Consider the following 10,274-nt stretch of genomic DNA (forward strand, 5'->3'; position numbering starts at 1 on the left):
GAGTTTGTCTGGCCCTCCTGTATCGAATGGGCACTGGGCAGAAGAGGGGCGACTGTCGCCGTGAAATCAGGCCAGCCCGGTGCAGTCCGGTGGGTATCGACGTGTGCAGCGTGTGTGCACCGTGTGTGCAGCGTGTGAGTGTGTGTGTGAGTGTGTGTAGTGTGTGTGTGTGTACCGGCTGAATGGCTGCCAGCAGCCGCCGCGGCCGCGGTTGACAGATGCGCCGCGGCGGCTCCGCCATCAGGCTGCAGGCCGGCGGGTCCCAGACGATAAGCCGCCAGATACCGCCCCCGCCGCCCCCGCCGCCCCCACCGCATTGTGCCGCGGCGGCGCGCTGCAATGCGTCTCGGCCAGAGCTACAATGGGCGCGGACGCGCAGTCGATACCAGACAATGAGCCGGAAATTAGCGGCCGCGAGACACTGCGACAGGTGCCACGCCCCCTCACTGCCGTCACTCTTACTGCCCGCTTCCGGTCGGCGGCTCTCGCATCTTCTCCACCATCCTAGCGACTAATCCGTATCTAGTATACTTTATGAGGGTCATTTTCGCCTATCACTTTCAATTAAAGATAGCACTTTTTAATTGCAGGCCCCGCAGATCACTTGGTTGCAATTTGTTTGGGCACCGCATGTGGCCAGTAATAGGAACAGGTAGACTCGTTGACGGTTATGAACAGAATAAGTAATTATTATATTACTTGACTTACTTTCTTCATTCGATGTGCTTGTCGTTGCTGCTCATTATTTAGTGACATTCATCTGCTCACAGCGTTTCGGTACTACGAAATGATTGTTATAGGAAAGCTTTTGACAATGTTGATTGGAATACTCTCTTTCAAATTATGAAGTTGTCAGGGGAGCGAAAGGCTATTTACAATTTTTACAGAAACCAGATGGCAGTTATAAGAGTCGAGGGGCATGAAAGGGAAGCAGTGGTTGGGAAGGGAGTCAGACAGGGTTGTAGCCTATCCCCGATGTTATGCAATCTGTATATTGAGCAAGCAACAAAGTAAACAAAAGAAAAGTTCGGTGTAGGTATTAAAATCCATGGAGAAGAAATAAAATCTTTGAGGTTCACCGGTGACATTGTAATTCTGTCAGAGACAGCAAAGGACTTGGAAGAGCAGTTGAACGGAATGGACAGTGTCTTGAAAAGAGGGTATAAGATGAACATCAACAAAAGGAAAACGAGGATAATGGAATGTAGTAGAATTAAGTCGGGTGATGCTGAGGGAATTAGATTAGGAAATGAGACACTTAAAGTAGTAAAGGAGTTTTGCTATTTGGGGAGCAAAATAACTGATGAAGGTCGAAGTAGAGAGGATATAAAATGTAGACTGGCAATGGCAAGGAAAGCGTTTCTGAAGAAGAGGAATTTGTTAACATCGAGCATAGATTTAAGTGTCAGGAAGTCGTTTCTAAAAGTATTTGTATGGAGTGTAGCCATGTATGGAAGTGAAACATGGACGATAAATAGTTCAGACAAGAAGAGAATAGAAGCTTTCGAAATGTGGTGCTACAGAAGAATGCTGTAGATTAGATGGGTAGATCACATAACTAATGAGGAGGTATTGAATAGAATTGGGGAGAAGACGAGCTTGTGGCGCAACTTGACAAGTAGAAGGGATCGGTTGGTAGGACATGTTCTGAGACATCGAGGGATCACTAATCTAGTATTGGAGGGCAGCGTGGAGGGTAAAAGTCGTAGAGGAAGACCAAGAGATCAATACACTAAGCAGATTCAGAAGAATGTAGGCTGCACTAGGTACTGGGAGATGAAGAAGATTGCACAGGATTGAGTAGCATGGAGAGCTGCATCAAACCAGTCTCAGGACTGAAGACCACTACAACAGGAACCACCAAATACATTCTAAGACAAAAAAATGGCGGACCACGAAGGAACTAACCGTCCCTCTGTCATGGAAGACGGTAGACGTGACGTACGTATACAGTGAAAGAAATGATCTTAATCCCAGGAAAACTGAATGATTTGATTCAATTTTCTAATTATGAGAGCATTGAAGGGCGATCTGTTTTAGTTGCTGAAAACCATTAAAAAGCCAAGATCGCATATTTTGAATCAGGACACCCGGTTTCAACAGTCTTGGCTGTCATCTTCAGATCTTAAGCATTTTCTGTAGTTAAATGAACATGTTTTAGTATAAATGAAATGTTTAAGACCTGAAGATGACGGCTGAGACTGTTGAAACCGGGTGTGTTGAATAACACGTTGGTACAACTTTCGACATCAAAAGACCAGCCGATTGGCATGGTTGAAAGTGTTGTTGGATATCCTTCCGAGGGATACCGTGCCAAATTCTATCCAACTGGCTCGTTAGATCGTCAAATTCCCGAGATCATTGGAGGACACTTGAAAGTATCTAAGCAGAATTGTATCCTTTTATTATGTGAAAGTACCAGTGATAAGATTGTTCTAAATTAATTATTCAGAAAACCTGCATCTGACTGCGTCTGTGAACTTGTTTCTGGCACTCCTCCATTTTGCCAGAAATGCAACTTGTATTTGACACAGCAATAAAATTTAAGAGAATAATGCCGTTTGTGCAATGGCATTAAGATGGTACTGGAAATTTAACTTTTGGCCCTGGTGTTTACTTGGTTCTTTCATTGGTGGGTAACTGTACTCTACTACTCATTTTCATATTCAGTTTAAGCAAAGGATATGGATTATGATTCAGGCTGTTAGAAACACAATGTTGATCTCAATATATATATTGTAAAAATTTTAAGTCATACACAAAACCTACCGTAGCACGATTCACTCTTACAAAAATTTTACCAAACGCTTACTGTGTCAAAAACCTTGGACATACAAATCCTATCTCTGAATATTATCTAACAAAACCAATCATTATTTATCTTCTCTCATTTACGTGCTAAGGTTTGTTCTGGGGCAGCGAGCGCGACCTACCTTACAGCTGTCACCACACGTCTGCTTCCTCCGGGCACCTACCTGCGACTCCTGCCTGAAAGCTGTCTGCACACGTGTGCTTTCTCTGCGCACCTACCTGCCACCCCTCGGATTTTTACTGCACATGCCCAGCTCTCTTAACCATCAAAGAACCTCCTACTCAAAGATATTATACTCGTTCCACCTTGCGGTTGGCAACTACCAACTATTTTCTGGAGCTACCCCGATCAGACCTTAGCACATACCTTTCACACTGCCCATAATGTCTCGAACGTTCTCAATTGCTGAAAGGTCCGGAGATTTTTCTGCTCCACGTAGGATTGGAAAGCACTAAGAGAAGCAAAATGAACTCTCACCTTCTACGAGCGGGTGTTCTCTTGGTGAAATGTAAGCCCAGAACAAATTGCCATGAATGGCAACATAACGTCACATAGGATGTCCTCCATGTACCACTGCGTGGTAAGTGTTCCGTAGATGACAACCAAAGAGGCCTCCTAATATGAAAAGGAATGGCCGTATGGTGGACTAGAGTCAACTTGGCATTCCACCGCCTTCTGGGCCGCCCAGACACGTCTTCGGCCTGGAACCTCATTAACTAGGGTATAATTGTCTTCAGGGACGAGTAGCGCTTCGAAGTGAACCTCGATGACCAGCGGAAAAGTGTGGTTGGACACGACCACGACCCGACAGCCAGGAGAAATGGTCTAAGGTGCCGTTTCTTTTCATAGCAGGTCCCCTTCGGTTGTCATCCGTGGCACTCCTATAGCACAGCGGTACGTCAATGTTATTCTACACCACATTTTGTTGCTGCTCGTGACAAACCATCCTGGGCTGATATCTCACCAAGATAATGCCCTCTTGCACATGGCGAGAGTTTCTACTGCCTATCTTCGTCCCTGCAAAATTCTTCCTTGACCAACAACATCGCCGGATCTCTCTTCAACTGAGAACATCTGGAGCATCATAGGCCGGACGCTCCAAATATCCCAGAGTTTGACGATCTAACGCTTCAGTTGAAGAGAACGTGATACGCTATCACTCAGGAGGACATGAAACAATGCTTTCAGTCAATGGCAAGCCGAGTAACTGCTTGCATAAGGGCCAGAGGTGGACCAACGCGTTAACAACTTGATCAATTTGTGAAGCTCTTTCTCATAAACGATTCATCCAGTTCTTCTGCAAGTGTAAACATTCGTTTGTACATTTACACATCTTCCGATTTCCGCCCCTCTCGAATAATTTATTAGAGTGTATTGTTCTACCTAACTTGCTTTTTGATTCGATGTCTTTGTTGTTGCTCCTCAGTACATGGTGGTATTCGTCTGTTCACAGGAGGGTTGATTTTGGTTTCAAAATAAGTATTCCTTACTGAGTTGTAGGCTCCATAAAACATTTATTCCCATCTTGACATGGCATACTTTTCCAATAAAACGAAATTTCTCAATATAATACCGCACATGCAGTCGAACATGTAATAGTACAGCACAGACTACAGGCTGATACTTATAACACGAGCCAAAAAACTACCCAGATACAAAGTGATCAGCGATGTTCATTTAGCGTCGCAACTCAAAGCTATTACAATTACATATCTAGTGTATACATCGAAGTATTTCATGACGTTTATATCGCAAATATTCATCACGCTGGAGTCTAAAATTTATTTAGTTATAATTCCAGACTTGAATATTTTGAAAATTTTCGCTCAATGTTAAAGTGACCATAGCTTTCTACGTTTCTACAGATTTTATTATTATGCATATTAGTATATTTGTACATAAGTGAAATAGTTTTTTATAGTTTATTTACAATTTATATGATTTTTGAAGTATTTTTGTGTGTCGAATAATCTGATTATCCGAGTGTAATGGCTACTATAAATATTTGTGTATACCTAGTTTTCTGGTTCCTGGTTGAAACACGATCATGGACGGGTGTCCCGTTAGAGACTGAAACTTCAATAGTGGCAACTATTTACCTAGGGAAGAGTTGCGTAAATTGTACCACTTCTGAGATTTTATGTATTGTAGTATGATCAATAAGTTACGAAATTATTTATACAACACCATCCTCAACTGTAGCATGTTGTTCTTAGTTTACGATTTAAATGATAGAAATTCTGAGATAAATAAACATACTACACTCCATGGTCTAAACAACTGCAAGTGGTACAAATCCGGAATAAAGTTTCCTAGTTTGTGACAGTGGGTGCATAATCTGTGCCAACCTTATTAACTACGTCCATCAGCCTGAAGATATATCTTCCTCTAGGTTAAAGGAAATGTTCCATATTTCAGTTTTTACATTACTATTTGCAGCCGTTGCGTTTTAGCTTTTTCACCCCTCATCCCAGGGTTACACATTCCATTAATTCATATTTTGAATTTCACGCATATGATCATTTTCTCCATTCGATCTTCCCGCGTAACTCGCAATACCATTGCTCTGTTTTATGGATGCACTTCTGTGGTGGTTTCTTCGCAGTCTCCAGAACACGTCCTGTTCACAGGTCATGCTGTAGCTCTAGATTTCTTCTTCTTTGCTTCAAATAACTATTTTTTTCTGTACATGAGCTTCTTGGCAGTTCACAGACTTCTTCGATAAGCTTTGAAGTTTTCCCTGGAATTCATCTTTTTTTTTTTGCTGATTTCGTAATATTTCACGGCTATCTGTAACCCACTTTTTTCCGGCTACGGCTTCTTCTGCGCTGAAATTATGGGTCAATCCGTTTCTTTCTGAAATGTTGAAAGCAAGCTTTTTTGCGTCGTGTATGCATAAAAGGAACTTAGGACTTCAGTGTAAAAATATGCTCTTCCAATTCGTTTTTAACTTCGTTGTGAGAAATTTTAGATGCAGTAAAAATTTTTGCCATCACGGTTTGTATTTTTATTTTCAGTGTGCCTCTTAACTGCTGGCTAAGGTACATTTTATATGCATCCACGTTGATTTAATCCATGATCCCCATTTAGATACGCCGTTTGAGCTTAATGTTCCCATCTGTGGTCCTCTTTTCATAACGATTTTCTGCTACCATGCTATAATATCGTAATATTATTTAATTAGTAACTTACGACAAAGAACGCATTAGAAAATTCACCACATCCTTTTCAAACATTATGTTGCATTACTAATTCCAAACGCATTTTTAGAGCTCACTACACAATCAAGAGTCTCAAATTGTACAACATCGGAAACTTATATCGGTACATTATAGGCAACATCGCCATATTCTCTTCAGCAATTCCCTAAAAATGAATCACAACAAATACAGATTCATGAATGTCCGAAAATTACTTCATTGTATTCATCAATAAATAAAGCTATTTTGCCACTTACCTTATAACAGTGATTACCTTCGCGACGTAAACAAAAAGTTTGGTGAAAGTTACAACAAAGATCAACACTGTCTACAGCCGATCTGTTCCTCTACACAGAGAACTCACAGTTGACAACAGGGCTCCAAGAAGCGCGTAGTGTACGCTGCTCTCTCTGAATTTCGAATAGCTCAAGATGTAGGAATTTTAATGTAGTGATACAGAGTAAAGGTAGTATAAAATAGTCAAGTCTCGAGTACAACGGGTACAAAGCAGGCATTTTTCTGTGTTTTACTGTCCTTCAATACCGTGTCCTGCAGAGTGTATAATCTACCTCCAGCGACCTGGAAGTCGTAACATACATTCAGCAGCGCCTGTTTAGCAGTCCGAATGGGCGAACTATTTTCCGACGTGTCTTTTTTTACATTTTAGAAGCGAATACCAGGAGCTGCTTCTTTTGTCTTGGGCCTAGTTTACGCGTGGGCGAATAGAAGCCAACTCAGGTGAACGAGCATCTACCGGCAATTCACCAGTGCTCGCTACCATTCGCTTCAGTCTGTGAACAAACGTTTACGCCAGGACAGTGGTCAGCAAACTCATTAGTCAACAGAGCCAGATGCCAATAGTACAGTGACTGATGTATCTTAGGAGAGCCCAATTTTTTCAGCTTATACCATATACGTAAACACATTGTTTTTACTATAATTATGGTACTCATCAGCCAGTCATCGTTAAAAATGTTCTCCATGTGACTGAGGAACGTTCACTGAGGCCGATCCTTCCCTCTATCCCACATACATACCCTTCTTGTATACTTGTTTCGTCTATTTCCTTTCGTGCATCGTCTCTGTGTCCAGACCTTCTCAACATATATTTCTCAATACTCCGCAACGTTCCCCAAAATTAACAAACAATGTGAGTTTTTAAGTGTTAAGCGATAGGTAAGTTCAATAAAACATGACAACGTACTTAATAACGGTATAACTTATTGAAAAAATTGAAATCTTGCAGTAACCAGAAAAATGAATCATGACAATGACTGACAAACACTATTGTAAACAATTGCCTTGCATCTCCTTGGAAAGTTTGGGTACGTCAAATGTGTATGTTGCTGATTTTAATTTAAAGTATGATGGTACACCGAAGTGACAAAAGTCATGGGATAGCGATGTGCACATATACAGACGACGTTAGTATCTGGTACACAAGGTATAAAAGGGCAGTGCATTGGTGGAGCTGACGTTTGTATTCAGGTGATTCTTGTGAAAAGGTTTCCGACGTGACTATGGCCGCACGACAGGACTTAATAACTTTGAACGCGGAATGGTAACTGGAGCTAGACGGATGGGACATTTAATTTCCGAAATTATTAGGGAATTCAATATTCGGGTAACCACTTCGTCAAGAGTGTGCCGAGAATACCATATTTCAGGCATTACCTCTCACCACGGATCACGCAGTGGATGACGGCCTTCACTTCACGACTGAGAACAGCGGCGTTTGCGTAGAGTTGTCAACGCTAACAGAGAAGCAACGCTCTGTGATATAACCGCAGAATCAGTGTGGGACATACGACGAACTTATCCCTTAGGACAGGCTTGATAAAATGTGGCGTTAATGGATTATGGTAGCAGACGAGCTACTCGAGGGCCTTTGCTAACAGCTGTTCGTCAGGATAGAAGTCAGGAGCGGAGGGCGTTGTAAAATGACAATTAATTGAGTGGAATGGACCCAATTTATTCTGGTAATGATGGTACAGGGGTGCCTACATAGGGCTGAGCAGCCCCAAGAGGGGTTGCCGTCTGTTCATCAGTGAGGCAGAGGCTAGAGGAGCGACTACTCGGGGCCGAGGTCAGAAGCTAAGAGAGCGCGGAGCTGTTTCCAAGCCGCCCTCGCCGCTCCCGGCCGCGTCCCCACGTGATCACACGATTAGTCTCTGATTGGAGGGTTGATTCCGCCAACGCGCCTTGCTAGTAGCGTACCCCCGTCAGCGCAACCAACCCGTGGGACTTGAGTCTAACCGAGGAGCACGTGGCAGGAATGTGCCGACCATGGTCTTCCGGCCAGCACCTTCCACCACAGTATGCCTAAGCCGGCTACGCCGAACATTGTGCATTGAAAATTTACTTAATAAAATTTTGTCGGCAATGATCCCTCTTGGGGGGGTCTCATCCCTGCACATCCTTTCCCCTTCCGAAGAAGGCTCCCTGAATGAAAATGAATGAGCCTATTCTAGTTGATTATTCCATTTAAAAAAAATATATGATCAATATGTGCAAACGTTACAAAGTGGCCTGAAGGGCCTGAAGGAAGGCTCTTGAATAACAAACTTGTGGTGCGACGGCAGTGAGGCGGCGCCATGCTGTGAGTGTGTGTCGGCGGTATCAGTGGTGGTGGGTACCCAGGCGATGATGAGGGGCACCGTAGTACAGCACACTGAAACACTCCACCCTCGTGGGGGTGAGAGAATGCTCCCAGGCCTAACAGTTCCAAGGGGGTTTTTCCCCGTAATATTACTTTGAGTTCTTAAATCTAGGATTACAATGGTAATTGCCCAAGTGGGTGAATGAGAACATTACAAAATGACAAAAATTTAAAGAGAAAACAAAATGACTTACATGAGGGTTAAAACTCGACAGTTAAATATTGATTCCATAGACTTTACATTGAAATACAAATCCATTACAAAATTAGTTCATTGACCTGACACCTAGACTACAACTTAATTCTAAGGGGGGGTCATGCCTGATCACATGCACCAAGGTTGGCAGGTAGTTTCAGGTGTGATATTCACCTTCAGGTTGTGGGGGTGGTACTACTTCTCGGAAGGAAGTGAAACATTTGCAAAACCCTCTTTTACAGAGTATCCAGGATACTATAATCAGAATCATTACAATGATTATTGCCGAACCAGCGCTGGGTAATACAACGGTGGTTAATCGCTTTGTTTGGTGCCAATCAGCAATATGTGAGGCCACTCGGTCAAGAGCAACTTGGTTATGTTCCTGGGTAAGGAGATGATTGATCGATTGGAGTAGATCTGAATCATTGGTAATCGGTAAATTCTTTAGCTTCTCATGGTGATGGAGTTTAAAAGAGAGTTCAGGAAGGTATAAGGTAAATGTGGGAATGGTGACATGAAAGGCGGAGTGCAATTGAGCTGATATCCTCATAGAAGCAGCGTATACGTCACATCTTGAACTATTATACACTAGGCCACTATTATTCAGTGTTACCCGGTACGATTGAGTCTCGGACATTGAACGGTGACACACCAGGGTGGCGGTGACAGTCTGTGGGACAGCGAACAGAAAACTGTTGCCAACAGGCTGAATTATTGGTTGACGAAGTGAGACTAGAACACGAGGACATGGAGGTGTAGTAGTTTCAGCTAAAAACAGTGACATCTCGCACTCAGTAGTGTTAGTGTGTAAAATTAGCGTGGAGCATAAGTAATGTGTTGTGTGGAAGCAACTAGATAGTTCATCGCGGGAGAGAGTGGCGTGAGTTTGTCGATCCCGACTAACTATTAAAAATTCCTGAGTCTGCCAAACAACATGGTGGTGAAGGGTAGCCCAAGAGACTGGAAAAGTGTATATCTGATAGCACTCGTATTCGCAATTTGCGCAAACGTGATTGGCAACCGCATTCGCATCCGAATACCGTCCGAATTACGGGTAAGTCGTACCTCCAACGCAGCATAGTAAAAGGGGAGGTTGCTTTCCCGCACGGCATAAAGCATTTGTTTAGGGGCCAAAATTTGCGACGACACATTGTGTAGCATGTGCAAGAAGGGCTCTGACGGTAACAGATGTGGACTGAGCTTTCCTTGCAGTCCGAGTTGAATGGCCGAGTGTAACATGTGCACGTGTAACTGTGCTGTGTGTATATTAAATAAAAGAATCTGCGTGGTCTTCACAATGTCCAATGTGATAGTCAGATTACGTAATCCCGAGCGAAGATGAGTCCACTCTTGGTTAAAGGATTGTTCAAGTGCACCATAGTGTCGTGTTAATCTGTCGGCTAC

The sequence above is a fragment of the Schistocerca cancellata genome, chromosome 9 (genome assembly GCF_023864275.1).
Source record: "Schistocerca cancellata isolate TAMUIC-IGC-003103 chromosome 9, iqSchCanc2.1, whole genome shotgun sequence".
NCBI lineage: Eukaryota > Metazoa > Arthropoda > Insecta > Orthoptera > Acrididae > Schistocerca > Schistocerca cancellata.